This window comes from Gallus gallus, chromosome 1, assembly GCF_016699485.2.
Source record: "Gallus gallus isolate bGalGal1 chromosome 1, bGalGal1.mat.broiler.GRCg7b, whole genome shotgun sequence".
NCBI lineage: Eukaryota > Metazoa > Chordata > Aves > Galliformes > Phasianidae > Gallus > Gallus gallus.
In genome coordinates this window covers 4,901,426-4,919,376 of record NC_052532.1, presented here as the reverse complement: position 1 = coordinate 4,919,376, position 17,951 = coordinate 4,901,426, and the positions used below count along the sequence as shown (strand labels likewise).

General features: G+C 41.2%; 1 protein-coding gene and 1 long non-coding RNA gene across 3 annotated transcripts in view; one reads left to right on the top strand and one right to left on the bottom strand.

Annotated features, from left to right (window-relative positions):
* The window catches only part of TAF3 (TATA-box binding protein associated factor 3), a 113,904-nt gene that overhangs the window by 69,239 nt on the left and 26,714 nt on the right, over window positions 1-17,951 (bottom strand). The window lies entirely within an intron of this gene.
* Window positions 1,166-7,745, top strand: LOC121107879. The gene is made up of 3 exons (XR_005842272.1): window positions 1,166-1,350; window positions 1,726-1,797; window positions 5,470-7,745. It is a non-coding gene; the product is annotated as an uncharacterized LOC121107879 (long non-coding RNA).

The window sequence follows — 17,951 nt, the reverse complement described above, 5'->3', positions numbered from 1 at the left end:
GGTGTCAGTAACTCATCAAAACAAACTGCAGAGCTGTTATTTATTTATAATTTATTTGAGTTACTATCAACCCTGTCAAGATTAATTACTTCATAAAAACATGATTTTATATTTACTTAAAACTGTCAAAATTGACATTTCCATATTTAAAGTCAGTAACGAAACAGACTATTAGCACCTCACAACATGTAACAAAGCAACAACATACCACAGACTTTTGGTCTGCTAGCATTTCAGAGTGAAAATCCAGTGATTTTTACCACGATTATACCTTTGCTGCTAAAGATGAACGTTGCTATAGTATAAAAGCTTAAATTTAGAAGCAATTATTCATACACTGTTGCAATCTGTGAACAACTTTTATTGCTTCAGCAAATGATCCATTCCTAAACAAAATAAATATCAATAAGTAAACTAGCATTACTGTGCCTCTCTTCAAACCCTTCAAGACAACCTTTGAGCTACTGATCATTTTCACTGTCATGAAAATATAGCAGTGAGGCCTTCGGCATTTAAACTTCCTCAGGATTTGCCACTAAACAAGATGAGTTTTTAGAATCACCACAGAAACACTGAACTCCTCAAACAAGCAAACTCTATGATTTCTTTAAGCTTTCATCTGTTTCATCTGAAAGTTTGCAGTTTTTAGACTTAATCTTGATTGTCCTCCAACCTGCTGGGTGATCTACAGTTATCCCAGTTAACATAATGGGATTGTTTTACAATTAATTAAAACAGAACTAGGTCACAAAACAGCAACAGGGTGATGACATGAGTTTAACTGCAAACCTAGGCGAAGCTCCTACAGGTCTGAACACATCTTCACTCCTCAATATCAACAGCTCTGCACAGGTAGCTCCAGTCTTCATAGTACTATCATTATTAGGAGATCTATAAAGATTTTCTCCTCCACCTAAATGCCTGTATGAGAGCAAATTTTACCTAACCACATCATAAAAGGGAAAGTGGTGTGAAGGTGTTCTCCAGTCAGGCATCTAGCTTCCATGGGCAGAACCTTCCTCCAATGCTCAGCTGGAATCTGTGCTGGCAACAGCAGAGCTGACAGCAAAGCACATGCTGCCATCCACTTTACTCTGCATTTTATCTGTGTTAGCTGCCCTCTGGTTTGGGGTACAAACACTCACACTACTGTGACATCACTGTCACCACTCTCGTCCCCATCATCACTGCCACAGGGCTCTTGTAGCATCTCCCAACTCTCCTGACTCAGTCAGCTGAGCCTGCTGTCCCTTTTAGGGGATTTACAGGAGATGCCCTGTCTTTCTGAGAGAAAAATGGGATTTTCCAGACTGATTGAAGTAATCTTCAGCCTTTACAATGCAGCTCCAGGTAAGCCAGAAGCCCAGAACTATGGAGCACAAGCATGCCCCATGGGTGAGACTCAGGTGAGGGACACAAAGGTGAGGCTGGGTATTCCTATAGCCACACCTCACTTTTTTGTCCTCACCTGCGTCTGGAAACATAGCCCCCAGTTATTTGTGCTGAGACAGTCTAGGGCTCTCTGCCCCTGGGTGAAGTGAAGGGGAGGAGAACTTGCCTGTCCTGTGGGAAGAACAGTGGGGAGACATCGGGGCACCAGCAGGACATGGCTTGCTGCCCGCAGCTCAGACAGGTCCACATGCTGCAGCTTGAGTTTCACCACTTGGATTACAGCTCCCAGCAGAGTCAAAGTACTTACAGATCCCACCTGCTGTTTTTCTGCAGATTTCAACTACAAATCCCAAGACGAGCCTACTCTCTCCAACCTACCAAAATGATGGAGAAGATGTCAACCTGGTAATTAATTTATTTAGAAAGCAAGTAAGCAAGTAGCCATGCCTAGCAAGAAGAACCTGTGCACTGCCCTTTCTGTGCACTGCTTTGGTGACAGAATGAAAATAACAATTACTATTAATATGTATTTAATAAATATTTAATACATGATCACACACATATAAGAGCAGCCACATCTGTGGTGATCAGGAGGTGCTCATGGGATCCCACCAGGAGCCCACAGCAATAACATGCTGCATTATAACGTCACCTGGAAGAGATGGAAAACCTGCTAGTCTTAAGGCTGAAGGAAGCTCAGGTTCATATGTTATTTGCTGTTCTAAAATAAAACACACACATTTATTGATCAAATATGAATGACTTAGCTGCAAATGCTTTCATGGCTGTAGTCTTTCCAGGCACTGCATGGCATTACATTCTGTAGCACTGTTATAATCAAGTTCAAGCTGATATTCCACTCACACTGGCAATTTTCCACTAACAACAAAACCAAGTCTAGTAGATGCAACATTTCAAAATGCATGTAAACTATTTAGATGAATTCTTTTTATTGACAATCCCAGGGGAATGGAGAGAAAATGATTTGTTTTACCCTCAGAGCTCAAAGCTCTCTTGGGAGGTAATTCAATTGAAATTTCGCATTCAGTCTAGCCAGGCAGTGATAAACAGATGCTTAAATTAGCTGCATTACACCATAATCAAATATCTTAAGAGAGGGGAAAAGTTTCCAATAAACAATGGGGGTGGAGGGAGCTTCCCAGTATTTTTAAAAGGAATGTTTTTCATACCTCCCGAAACCTCCTGCAGCAGCTCCCACTCGGTCAGATACAGAAACATCTAACAATGCAGGGAATATATACACAAACACAAAGCCAAACACAACTTGTGTTAGCTTTGCTACACTCCCAGCACTTCCTTCATCTGCTGTGTTTGAAGACCATTCCCTCATCCTGCACTACCATGCTACCTCTTCTCCTGTCCTACAGAAAGGCTTCTCCTCACTTGAACAATGACATGAAGCCCTCAGGTATGCAGGAATCAGCAGAATCAACAGACCAATGCAGACAGAGTCTGCTGCTTTGATACCAACGCTTCTCTACGGTCCCAATACTTTGTGCATCTCACGGTGCCTCTCCAACACCAGGAGCTGTTGGGTGTCTTCTTTGGTCTTTCCCCAACCCATCAAGGCAGCAAGTGCAGGACAGCCTCTGTCTTTGTTCCCTTTGTTACACCTGAGAAATCTCTGCACAGAAATGAAAGGGTCGGGGGAGGTATTAATAACACAAACCAAACAGAGCTTCTCCAATGAAATTTGCTAGCCTAACACAAGAAGCGAAGCGAAAACAAGAACAGCAGAGGGCAGGAAGTACATTGTAAACACACTACATTTTACCCCTTTTTAAGAGGCATTTTGCCTTTTACTCAGGTCTACATGCAGGTATGTGAGACTGCAGGAGCAAACCCAGCCTTCTAGTTCCTGTGGTTATGAATGCAATGCGCTTCAAGCACATCCAGAAGTTTCAAAAACAAGGAGAAAAAAAAATATGTATAGATATTAAAAGAAATCAGGATACAACCAAGCTATTCCAATAATCACAACTTAATCCAAAGCTCTTGCTTACTGGGTTTGGTGCTCGCTGGCTGCAGAGGAGTGGAGGACACACAGCATCAAACACACCGAGTGCCCCAGGACACAGGGTCATGTCAGCGCGGGTCACGCTCGCACACAAAGTGTGCTTCAGGGGCTTTTTGTTTTGTTTCTTTTGAAGTTCACTGTCACTTTTCCTTATCAGTCAGTTTTCTTTAGATCAGTCCTCCACTCAAATCATCTGCAGTACCAGAGGAGAAAATAAAGCTTGCAGATCTCAATGTCTGGACTCTATGTAAAGCAAGAGGATGAAAAATTTACTGCCTGTCCTACTGCAGGTTGAAGTAAACGATAGAATGATTCCTCTGGCTTGAACAAAACTATGAATACATTAAGATGATTGGAACTGGTGAATCATTTTGGGCATCACAATGGTGTAAGAGGCTCCTGGGTCCGCAGGGCTCAGACCCAAAAGTTACACTCTTGTTTTTCACTGGTAATCCTCTTGTCTAATTTGGAAAGTATACAGTTGTAAGTAAACCAACAGCATTACTGATGGGTTTCACTCTTAAAAAGGCAATTTGCCTGTCCTGCAGGTTGGCGATCATCTATGTTTTTAAAATCACCCTTGGAACAAAAAGGTTTCAGGATGTGGACACTTCTAATGAGGCCGTTACATCATATTTCAAAGCATATAGACTACTGCAAAAAATGAGGCTAACAGCCAGCAGTTACTGGTGTGCTGTTAGTGATTTGAACACTAATTGAGCATGAAAAATGTGTATGCTGGATCAAATAAAACACAAAAAGTCATATTGAGTTTTTTTTTTCCATCAACTGTAGCCCACCCATGACAAAAAAAAAAAAAAAAAAAAGCTATGCATTCAACACTTAACTCCTACCATAAGATAGATAGGGCATGCCAACACATTTTTTCTTTAAGCTGTATGACTTCTCTATAGCTCAGGCCAAGTTCTCAGCAGCTGAGCAAAACAGGGAGGTAAAAACTCCTCCTGACTGGGGGGCAGGGAGAGTGCAAAACCTACAGATCATGGTCTGGTACAGTGCATGGACACCGACTTCTGTTCTGCAGCAGAGGCACCAGGAAGGAGCTGCCTGGAAGCCCTCGCGGCAGTGGCGCGTGAGCCTGAGCCGCCTCACAGGAAAAGCTTGATCGATGTAATGACAGCCCTAATGCTGCAGTTCAAGTTCAGCTGACCCTCGGGTTACCACCACACTGCGGGCTATGGCCGTGGCATCTTTTTCTGAAACCCAATGCAGCCAAAAGCTTTTTTTTTTTTTTCCTTCTTTTTCTTTTTTTAAATTTTTATTAAAGGATAGCTGGATTTTCAACTTCATCTACCTACAGGCTTAATTTTCCTTTGTATTTCAATCCTTACATCTTTCATCTCTCCTTTTGTAAGCTAGAAACTCAAAAGTTTCTCCTCACCTAAAACAAATAGAAATAAAAAAGCCCCAGGCCCGCAGCCTACAGGTACTCAATATTTTTTGTATTAGTATTTCCAAGTGAAACTCCTGGCTTTAATGGAATTAGAATTAGAACAACACCATCAACTCTCTAACTGAAATAAAGCAATATTTTAATCGATTTTGACGCTCAGATACATTGCTTAGCATTGACGCTTCTTTCTGACCTTTCACTCGAATGTGTTTTGCTCCTATGACAGGGAGCAGCTATTTATTGCTGGTTTTGAAGTGGAAAACGCACAGCAGTAACATCTGCCCCCAAAGAAATAAGGGACACATTTCACATTGATCTTGTGGGGACCAAGGTTTGGCCATGAGAAGCCTACTAAGAACTGCTTGAGAATACCGAAATATAACCGATGGTCTACAAAATCAGAAGCCCCTTCAATTTGTGTGGTTTCCCTTTTATGGGAGAATCAAGAAAAAAATAATAGTAGGTGGTTGTTGTATGGCAAACAACAGAACATGGCAATACAACATTAAAAATAAAAATAATATTAATACACAGAAAAGGTACAGGGAAGGTGAAGATGAATGAGGCATTCAGGTCCTAAGGACAAATATATTAAACGTCTTTTTTTCCTCTCCCCTCCAAACAGCATGCCACCAAATGCAGGAAATGTACTGACAGACAGCTGAAAAGTTCATGAGAAGCCTGGAAAAAATTGGGCACAACTTAGAGGAGTGGAAATGGCTCGATTGGAAAAGAAAGCTGCCAAGTCCCTGTGATCAGTACACAAGCCTTGCAGGGAGAGGGAAGCGAAGATTCTTTCTATACTTTGAGTTTTCCCAATTGTCCTCCAAAGAAAGTCCCACTTTTCTGGGATGTAGCTGGAATTCACCTATCACACACAGAATAACACATCAAATCCCCTTTTGGGATATGGACTCAACATTAGCACACCTGAACATCTATATTCTGAAAAGAATTCGGAAATCTTTGTCACTCCAGCTCCTGCTGACTTCTATTTTCTGATAATTTCCAAATTCTGAAGAACTCTGTCTGCTTCTGACTCATCCTACAGCTTATAGTCATTTTCCTCCTCCTCCGACCTCTGTGTGACATACCTTCCTTGGTGCTGCCTAAAGATTTATCTTCTTTTAATCATCAGCCCTCTGGAAAACACAGATACGTCTTTATTCACACAAAGAAGTACGGACGTTTTATTTCAGACCTCAGTACTCAGACAATACACAGCAGCCAGGTGTCTCTGTGCTTCCCCAGGATGAACGTGTAACTATTTCTTGAGTATACTCCACATGATCATAAAATGGGGCAACAGAGGCAAGAGGTGAAGAAACACATCTGAGAGCATGAAGTCTGCAAAGGTCTACATGACAAAAGCATGAATGTAAATGCTTATGTGAAATGCAAGAAGCTCTGTGCAAGCTTCGCAGTCCTCCTTTTGCTGTCCTTTAAAAATAAGGCTATTTTGAGAGCTTAGGGGCTCTGTAGTATCTATTGTTTGTAGAGTTGATTGTTTATTTAAACAAGATATACACCTACATCATCTACTTGCAGCCATAAGAGTGTTTTCATCGACTTGTTATTATTTACCATTCTGCTTGGATTTTCCAAATGCCATTTCCCCAAGCCATGCAACATACTTTTTGGATCAAGCACACTCAAACTTCCATTAAATATAAGCAGTCCTGAACTAAACAGCTGAATGCAAACCCTTTCACTCCTGCTCCCTCCTCACTGATATCTCCTGAGTAGAAGAGGCCAAAGTTGCTCCCCCATCATCATGTCTGTATTTGTTTCTCTCCACCTTCTAAATTTCAGCCTAGCACAAGTTGACCTATCTATTCCAGCAATATCCACCCAACCAGGCATTTTAACAATCCTATTTTATATTTCTTCTACCTGCAAGCAGTATCAGCACACTTTTGAATCATGAGATTAACATCAACCATAAAAAAGGAAAATAAAATGCAATTTATTTGTATGTGCTGCCCACATAACAACATACCTCCTTTGTCTAATCAGCTCTGGAGGAGGGGGGAAAGGAGGTCAGGAGGTGAGAACTGAGAGGATGGAGCTCAGTGGGATGGAGGAGAGCAGAAAGCTCCCCAGGCTGGGGCAGCACAAGTGAGATACTGTGGAACCGCAGGAAGGGGAAAAGGAGAGACTAGAGGTCAGATCCTGGTGGCTCTGCACATGAAACCCACACTACGGTTGGTGTTCTGTGCTCCCAGCTCAACGCGTGAGCTGCAAACCTGGGACACCAGCATCTCACGGTGGGCACAGTCCCTGCCCTGACATCATCCTGCATAGCACAGCAAGAAAGCTAAAAGGTTGAAGAGGAGGAAAAATGAAACTGAACAACAGCCTCCCTCCTGCTTTCTGGCCTCGTAAATCCTTGCTACCAGAAGAGAAGTCGGATGGAACAAAGTGTAAATAAAGTGTGAGGTGAGTTTTAACCATTTCTCAGGGCAAGGAGAATGAAAGCTAAACAGACTGCACCTCTCCACCCTCATTGAGATGCAAACCACACAAAGGCAAAAAATTCATCTTGATGCACTGGTAGTTATGCATGTAAATTCCAGTGCGAGGAGCAAGATAAGCCCAAAGAATGCAGTTTCTCTCACCAGAAAGATTCAGCTTTGTGTACAACGCTGTAGTTTAACTACTGTAACCATCAGGATGACTCTGTTTAATACCAATAAAGTGAGAAATGTGTTTGCCTCACGCTAAACAAGCACAAAAGCTGGAGCAACAAATTCTCACCACCGAGAAACACCCATACATGAAACAGCATCCAACTTTGCTTAAAAAAAAAAAAAAAGAAAAAATCCTTTCTTTTTCTCCGTTTCAGGTTCTTCGCTCCTAACTGGAGCAGCAGAGAGGAGCCTGAAATGAGAGCCCACCTGTGCAGTGCAGCATGACCCTCAAGTCTCCTTTCCTAGTGGAAAATAAAGTTTATTGTAATAAGACAGGCCCGTGGCATGCCCTTCCAGGAGTCCTGTGTTGTAACACTGGCAGCACCACTTTGCAACCTCTTTCTCTTTCCCCCGCCTCATCTCTGGCCAAGTATTTTTCCAGTTATTTTGGCAGCTGCAGAGCGCACAAATCTGCACGCAGCAGAACGCTCATTCGGTTATCTAGATGCAAAATTTTTTGTTTTAACCATTAAGAGCAATTATGAAGCGCTTCTTTTGAAAGGCCGTAATTAGGGATGACAGACAAACAGTGGATGTGGCAGCAAAAGATAGTGGCAGGTCTTTGATGGTACAAAGCAAACCACCAAGGCAGCGTGATGGTACTGGTTTCGTTCCTTTTGGAGTTCATCAGTTGTGAGCGATTGAATCCTGCCTCATGACTGATAAATGCATATTTTGATTTGTTTCCCCTTGAAAGCCAAGTACTCTTTTATTGGCAGGCTGATTAAAGCAGAATTAAAATGTTCTCTGAGGAAAGAGGTGAAAACTTGTCACCTTTTCTTGCAGTGCTTCCCCCCCCACCCTTAGTAGATAAGGGTTTTTCTGAGTCACAGACACCGGATAACTTGGGGGTAAATTAACCAAACTAGTCATGTTTTAAAAAGACAATTGTTCTATTTTTAAAGCTGCCATTTTCTGAATATTTGATTAGGGCTGCGTTACAAAAGATAACTTTTGCGAACAGCCTGCTCTCCCCTCCCTTATTAATTTTACATTTGATTGTGCCTCTGTTCCAGAAAACCCCACGGTGACTCCCTGCTCCGCGGAGCCTTCCTTGCCACAGCGATCTCTGCAGGATTTCAGCACGGCAGAGTTCAGCTCCACCAGCAAACAGGCAGCTAGGAGCCCCAGCCCTGGGCTGACACGCAGCTAAGCTTGAAAGAAATACAAATATTTAAAGACAGCTCAGAGAACCAATAAAAAGCTGAAAAAATTCCAACGAAGCATTTACATGACATAAAGCTACTAGGATAAAATAGACGTGGCCCTTGCGAATTTGCTATAGCAGAAGTTTATGCTTCCCTCAATTTAATTTTTTTTAAATAAAGAGGCTAAGTACAAAGCCCTGGAGAGAAAAATAGTAGAAAGTAATATAATTATGAGAGCAACATCAGCCATTGCGAGTGATATTGTTATTCTCCATCAAGGAAGCAATAACTTTGATGAATAATCCCCTTAATGAACACCAAGATGGGGTTCTGCCTCCCTAATTAAATTAAATTAAATGTGTCAGGTATCAAACCTCCGTGGTAAAGACGAAGAGAAGCAGCAGCTTCCGAACACAGCATTATCAATCCCGACTGTGAATTTCAAAGTGAAACCATCTTTGGGTGCTCTGAAGACAGAAGGGGTAGAGAACACACCTACAAAAATGTATCACCGTGTATTACTAAAAGGCTCCAAAGTTGGGGACAGGGGCAAAGGTGAAAAATTTCTCCCTAACTTAGTTCTTATGCTTAAGCACCAGGGCTACGTTGTATGGATCAAGTGCAGAAAACACAGAAAGCAAAATGAGTTTGAATGAGTCACGAGGTCTTATCAACAAATTATCTTCACCGGATATAAGTCAGATCTTCAGTATTACTTTGGTAGGATTTTTTGTGGGTTAGTTTTCTTACTCTCTATCTGATGCAACAGAAAAATACAAAGCCTGAAGGAAAATAATCCCTATAATTTGCATTTTTAAATGCCCCTACATAAAATACATATTTAAGTAGCTGCACCATAATGGATGGAATTATTAAGTTACATAAGTATTTAGAGAGATTATGAAACACTTATTGATTTAACCACATAAATATGTACCCTGGGAAATTTCTATCACAAATGAAAGTGGCCTAAGCTACTCCGTCAGAGCCAAAACAAAGGCAATTATCCTGTCAATACAAATGGAAGGTAAAATTCTAAAAACCTACTACTGTGCTAAAAAGAGAACAACTTTACAACACTAGGAGGTAATTTGGGAACAGGCCTCATAAAACCCTATACACTCAAGTTAACAGAAGGCAAACACCTATTCTGACTGTGCCCTAAGAATCTACTGGGATCTGGGGAAAGGTGAGCTCAAAGCTCCATCTCCATTAAAAACATGAAGTTGCCCACTTTTTATTTTTAAAGAGTTCCCCTGTCTGTAATTGCACAGGTCCCGTTAGAAACAACCATTTAAGGCACCCCCACTGCACTGCCAGATTCTTACAAGCTTTAAAAATTCATTAGGATCTTGGCAATAAATATTGCCAATGTATTTTACTGTAAGTGTATCGATCCCAATGCACTTGACTTATCTATTAGAGATAAAACTTATCTTGACCTTGTGGAATACAAACAGTCTGGGCTAAAAACCTGCGATAGCCTCTCATGGGGAAAACATACAAAAGATAACAGCTACAGAGATGATACAGGAGCAGAACATCACTATTAATGTTTCAGATGAAACAAGAATTTGCGTTAGCATTAGCCTACCGAACAGATGTAAGGAGACATTAATGAATAGGAAGCGATACGGAAGAAAGCTTTAAAGAACAGCACCGTACACTGAATTAGAGTTTTCCTGGGCAGAATATTAGCCCCCTTAGAAAATATATATCGCCAGACCGTCAGTAATGCTGGTGTGCAGCAAGTTGTAAGGGTGCTTTTTTGGGAGAGGCAAAAGCCAGCTGCATAGCACTACATGGAAAAAAAGCAACACAATCAACTTTGGCCTTTGTTATTTAAAGTTGCCGCATCCTAGCAGCAACTTCGGACACGGCATTGGCCTTGAGACAGCACTCCGGCTGCAGCGGGTGGGATCCTCACTTCCCAGAGACCCTGTGACCCTAACGGAGACCCTACAGCCCCCAAAGGCAGCAGGGCCATGGTAGGACCAAGCCCCGAGCCTGGGATTTCCTGCAGAGCCGCGTGGAGTCGGCCGCTTTCGATTCCAACTCGGTGCTCCTTCCCTACGCCTTTAGCTGATGATAACTTAATTACCATTTTTCAACTATGGGGTGGAAAAAGAAAAAAAATATCCCAGCTATTTCTAAGGCAGTGGAGATCTGGGGGAAGATGTCTTTTGTGGTTGGTGTTTAAGGGAATGTAAGAGTATCCTGGCAGTCTGCGGCAGAACGTATCCCTCGATCTCTAACGCAAACTTCTCCAGGTTGTTCGTGTAACTCAAGCAGTCGCGGACAAAGAGTTGCTTTCTGAAAGAAAACTCAAACATGATTTATATAATTAATGCTGTATGTACTAGCCAATTTAAGAGCCGAATGCAACAGAATATTAATAGACTTCCATCTTCCAAATATCACCTCCTTACGAGCAGTAAGAGCTCCCGAAGGTAATGCAAAGCATTACGATTTAAGATCTCCGGCACCTCAGAAAATTATTTCTCTCTAAAGCAGTGTTTTGTAGCTGGGCTTCATAAATCAGAAAAAAAAGTAGGATGTTTACAGGTATTTGGACAAGTAAACTATTTCGAGGTCATAGTAATTACTTTGCATTTGCAATTAATGAAAAATAACTACGCCTGATCGCTCTGTGTTTAATATTTCAGTATGCTAAACAGCACCAACACAGCACAACTTCTTGCAAAGATACAGAGGAAAACAATTTAAAGGAAAAAAAAAATCTGCCAAATAAAATCAATAGGTCTCCCACCTAATTAAATACCGGGGGTATTTGTATATGCATGTGTATTTGTAATAACCTGCGAGTACCGACAACCCGACAACATTACAACACACATTCAGATACAAAAGTAAAATTATTACGGCGCATTAATTCTGCTATTTCCTGAGCCATGAGCAGGAATTTTAAAGGTTTCCTATTTACACTGAGTAACGAAATGAAACTAACTAAACAGCTTTATATTTCCACCTTTAAATATTGCTTAGCATTGAGAGAGAGCAATAAAACTTTCTTCGTTCTGATAGGCAACGGTATTTTGCATTGACTGAAGGCAAATAGAGACAAAAATAATACTATCCACAGCAGTGGCACAAAGAATAAGGCTCCATTGCTAATTATACAGGGAACTGAATTTAATTACATGGAGAACATTAAACACTTTCCAAAATAAAATATATATATATTTTTTATCAAGGAAAGCTGGAGACCAGACTTTCAAGCGCTTTTAACGCAACAACAGTGCCCTCTACTGATGCATCAAAATAACGCTCAGTAGCTGCACAGCATGTGCAGCCAGGCATCTCATTGCATTTAGGGGCCATTCCCTCAAAACACTGCAGACCTGCTAACGAAATGCCACTGCACCACTGGGAGAATTAGAATTCTCATCCAGATGCTCAAGCGGGAAAGGGGAAACTAAAATGGGGAGAAAAGGATCTGAGCGTGACCAAAAAGTGTAGCATGGCAATTTCTGACAGCTCCAAATGACCGCTCCATCGCCACCAGCATGGTTACATGTGGGATTTCAGAAGGGCTGAGTAAAGGAAACTTGGCCCAAGTGAGTGGATTGGCACAGTCTGCTTTCAGTGCTGCTGTTCTAATTACACGTGTCTGGGGGGGATCTACGGGCACTGCTCTGAAAGTAATGCCTCCCATTTTATGATGTTGGCCCATGACATCCGGTGGCAGTTTGGCAGTAGAATTTGAACATTCCCATCTAACACGGAAGCGTGTATGAAGCAAAAGCATGGAAATTAATCCCCCCCATGTGGAAAAAAATGGCACCCACTGACTTTCATTGACACTTGCTGTTTATAGAGATGAAACGTGAGCACAGTGAGGCTGTGGATGGTGCATTTCAGCAGTGACAACAGCAGGGCACTTCCACTGGTTTAATGGGCACAGCACGCAGGCTATTGTTCAGTGCTGGTGAAAATGCACAGCTAATAGTGGTGACTGTGGTGAAAAATAATGTTTTGTAGCTGAGAATTTGCTCTATCAAATAGTGCTATTGTGCTCTTTGTATCTGCTGCAGTTTCCATGGAAATAAATAGGAGGCATTACTTCCAGAATGACCGATGTATTTAGTGAGCAGTTTCATAGCTGTTAAACCTGAGTTCAAGACTGACCATGTCCATAGACCTTCCCTTAACATCCCTGGGCTGGCAGAATAAGAGGAAGAAGCAGGTAGTGGCTTCTACTTCAGTGTTTTTTTTCTCTAATGAAAGTCTTAAGAATTTCAACTACTGTAAATTAATCACCATTTCAACAGCCTGAGCATTGTCTTCTCCCAAAATTCTACAGTCCTATAACAAATAACTCACAGACAGTTTGGATTAGATGGCAGTCATAACATTATTTAAGTAGAATAAGTAGTAAGAAAAATAAAAGTTGGTTTGCTTTAAACATTCTGGAGAATTCTGAATTTTTTTTGTGGTTTTAAACGAGAGAGAACACTGTAAAACACCAGCACTTTTTGCATGTACTGTAGGGAGTGTTGGTTTCCCAACACCTTGCAAGTCTCCTGCGAGGTGGCAATCTAGCAGATGCTCATCTAGATGGCAGTGCTAGCGAGCCAGCGCAGGATGCTCACTCATGCTTTGATATGGACACCGACTTCTGCGATCTTTATCGAGTACAATGGATTGAAATCTAGATGCTAGAAGTAGGTATAAACCTTCAGGGTTGGGAGTACCTACAGGTGCTGCTAATTTCAAAGAATGAGGAACTCCTAACAATCCCTACAGCCCTTTTATTTACTGTGTACTGTTACAAGCCCTGGGCTTTCTGCATCCTGATTCACCTCTGTTTTGCATCTGGTGCTTTTGGTTAATTGCGTCCCGAAATAGAAGTTGCTTACACAGTAGTACAGAAGAGGCTGAGTTCAAAACTGTTTCTTTTTGAAGAGTCAGGCATCTTTCCTCACATACCAGCTATTTACATTTCAAATCTGTGTTGTAAACCTAATTTTGACAAGTTTCTATTGAACTTTCTTCCCCCAGGTGAGCCTCCATTGGACATGTATATAAACACGTGCACACCAAAGGTTAAGTCAAGGTGCTGAAAGTCCCTTAAATCACTTCAGTGCAACTACAACAAAAAAAGTGTATTAATAATGCTGCATCAGTGATGTGCAATAATATCATATGCTCAAGCTAGATCCAACTATTTAACTACAGGCTTACTAAAAATGGTATACAACCAATGGAAGTTTCGCTGTTACTGTTGAATCCTGAAGGTCCATTTGCTGCACGTTTAAATGTGCAGACTTGAAATAAATGCACGTTTGAGGTGCCTTGCTTTTTGGCTTTCTGAAGGGAGAGTTGTGTTACACAGTTGTGCAATCTGAAATCTGGCATCCATTGCTCCCCAGTTGTTGCAGGCTGCACTGTGCTGTTGCATTTTATTCCTAAGAGAAATATTCTTCAATTCAGTGTATACTGCTAAGCAAACAGATCAGGCTGTGAATCACAAGAGTACTCATACTGCCAACGAGACAGAAAACATGACACAGTCTTGTAAATAATCACAATAAAAAAAAAAATTACAAAAAGTTTGACAGATCAGTGTGCAAAATGCCCAGCAGCAATTAAAGGGAAAAATATTTCTGCCCTGTTAAATTGAGGCTTTTAAAAGAAATAAGGAAGATACAGGAAAAGCAGATCTGCAGGTTAGTGTAATCAAATATATATAAACAACATATTTTTTAAAATCCCTTATGTATAGGGATCTATCTGCTCGCTCATCTCAAAACCCAGATGGCCAGAAGTTCCCCATCCAGGTGACATAGAAGAACACAGCAGCCCCTCACATCAATTCCCTACCTGGGCTTTGAGCACCGATAGCTATAACAGAGCTGCCAGTTTCCCGAGTTTGAGCCCACCCCAGCAGTGCTGCCTGCCCGCTCCCTCCTCTCTGCCTGCTGCCAGTCCCTGCAGCACAGCAGGACAAAGACGCTGGCAAAGGGAGGAAAGAGAAAATCTTTTTCTTCTCCCCGAGAACAAACTTTCCCCCCCCCCCCCCCCCCCCCCCCTCTCTTAGAGAAAAAAAATTCTTATTTTATTCACAAGTCTTTCCACAGTTTGTTTGGAAAGGGAGTGAGGATCGACAGCTAACAACGGGGAGCATAAACACCCCCTCTGCACACTGCTAGTCCTACAACACACGTTTTACACCACAACTTTTTAAAGCAGCCTTCCTCAAATCACAAACCGGTGCTTTTCGTCTTACAAGTATTTTTCCAGCTCTTGTTCTGGCTATGTTTTGCTCTCTGCTCAGTGAAAATGAGAAAGAATGCCTTGATTTTCTGTGTGCTCAAATACAGTGATATATGGGGAGCTGCCAATATCTGAGATGTACGCGACAGTTTTTGTGATGGCTACATATTACAGAGGTGAACTCAGGCTAAAATACACAAAGCAGATTTGTTCCAAGAGCATATTTATCATTTTGCTATATATTCATGCCTCTAATTGATTTTTTGCAGTTAAATTTCCCACAAAGTGAAAATAAGTAATAGTGCAATGTGCCTATAAAATCTGATCTCACCTCTTTACATACAGTAAAGTAAACACAAGAAACATTTTCCAAAACAGCATATCATTATCAAAGCATTAAATGAAGAAATCCTTTTTTTCCCCCCACATATCACTCCTGCAAGAGTTAATGGAGTGAGAGCTTTTAGCTTGGGTTCAGTGAGGGCAGCAATGCACTTCGTACAGCTACAATATTAACCCAGAGAGCAGCTTTAGTTTAAGGATTTGAAATTTATGGAAGTGGTGTGAAATGTGATCTTCACCCCCCAAAAATAAAAGAGAAAACAAAACAGGAAACCTAACAAAAAGGTTCTGTTTCGGAACAGAAGTGACTGGTATACGTCGGTAGCAAACTCGTGCCTAACAGCAATGGCTGCTGAACAGATCAGCACTGTGCTCCCCTGAAATGTGTCTGGAAAATTCAGCAAAACAAAACAAAAAACTTCTGACAGTTCAGGAAGTAAAGAAAAAGCACTGCAAATGCCCAAAGTAATTTGAAGAAGGGAAACAAATTGTGAGACTGTAAGAAACAAACTGCAAGAACATTGCTAAGAGACACCTATAGGGAACATCGTACCTTCCTGGTGCCTTCAGACTATTCAGTTTGTTCCTCTCACATACAAAACATTATTAGCAACACAGCCTGCTCATCAGAGCACACAGGACAGCCACTCATGAAAGCAATGAATTTTAGAATCACAGAATATCCAGAGTTAGAAGGGACCCACACAGATCACTGAGTCCAACTCATGGAATTTTAATTCATTCTTCCTTGTTATGCCTGTTCCATATCAGTATCTCATACGAGGCTTTACCTATAAGAAAATGTATGGGAATTTGAATTGGAATTTGAATAAGGGGTATGTAAACCATGATAAGCATGTTTAACAGGGAAAAGTAATTGTATGTAATTGTACATTCACTGACTGGGAGACCTGGACCAGAGCAGTCCCCAAATTTGGATCATCATCAGTATCAAAATAGTGCAGTGCCAACACATCCTTTTTAGGGGGCCCTGTGCAAGAACTCCAGAGGAAACTGCTGTAAGGATTGTGCTGGGTTACAGCCACATCCCTGTCCCAAACAGGAGCCAGGAGAGCAGGAAAAGGGCTGCAGTGCTGAGACTGTGAGCTACAGAGGTTACAACCTGGGGTTGTCTCTCTCCTCTGCTAAACTCTCTCTCCCCTTGGTTTTGTGTTTTTACTTCCCACATCATCCAGTAAAACAGAATTAACATCTTAGCCATGGTGAACAAATACCATATGTATCTCAAGAAAATAAAAGATGGAAAGAAAAGCAATTAGCACAAAGTCCATCTCTATCTCCAATTTACACTGGGTCAGTTTTTTGGGGGGGGGAGGGTTACCTTTATTTAAAAAAAAAAACCAAAAAACTTCTCATTTCCAGCTGCTTCTGCTTCCTTAATAACACCTTCACATTTCTGTAAGAAAACTCTGATAGGAGAAATGGATTTTTAGTGATGTAAAACCAACACACTGCATTTTTCTTCCCCTTTCTCAGTAGTCCCAGGCAGCACCCACCACTCCAAGCTCCAGAATTACAGTCGGTACCAAACAGTGTGTATCCTGTAGACACTACCAAGAAGTCTGCACGTAGCAGACAACATTGTTTTGACACTGACACGAAGAGCATCTGAATCGTTTTGTCTTGCTGCTCGAGAAAATTCATGTCTCCAACTATTGTGCCGTCTCTATCAGGGGGTTGCTAATTACTAAAGCTGCTTGTTATTACATGTATCTAATTAATATTATCAGTAAGTCCAGAATATACATGCACTTCAGAAGAATGACCCTAACAACCACCACTTCAACCCATAACAGAATTAGGATGTGCTCAAAAAACATTACAAGATTAGACAAGGGAAATAAGAAAAAAAAAAAGATAACTTGATCAATTTTCAGATTCTTCTGAAAGAACTACAAAAATAACAGATAACTGGAGACTATAATAGAAGCTTTAAAGTTTGATATCTGACAGCATCACAAAATCTTACTTGAAAAGTCTCGGGACAAAAAATTAAACATGCTGAAAGAATTGAGATGAGTGGGAATGAATAAATGCAGAGAGCTATCTAGTACGAGTCTCATTTAGGCACATTCTTACTGTAGCAAACTCTAAAAACAGGGGTGATACCATTAAATGAACCTTGTCAGAAGGTGCAATAGTGAGAGCGGGGAGCAGACACTAATGGAAAATGACAGCTATTAGAAATACATGCATAAATAAACTATTATGCTTAGAAGTAAGCTGATCTCAGCGTGCAGGAAACAATATTAATTTCAAGAAGCCTACTAATTAGGAAGAGACACACGGAATACAATACTGCAAATTTGACCACAGCATTTTGGGCAGCCTTCGCTGTAGACAAAGACACACAGCACTGCATGGGAGCAGTGCGGGTCTGTATGCCAAAACCAAGTTCCAGCTGGGGCAGGACACAGCAGCTTGAAAAACTGCACACACATTAGGAGGGACTTCAGAAAAATGAATATTCCAGAATGCTGGAAAGATTGTGCTTTCAGAAAAAAAAAAAAACATGAAAAACTGCTAAACATCTTTGTTTAGCAAAATAATACGTGTAAAAGATAAGGTGAGTGAAAAGAGTGTATGAGGTTTAAAAAAAAAGAAAAAATAGCTAAAGAAAACCAAAATTCACTGAGCACCGACAGTGCACGGGCTACTTTTGGAAACAT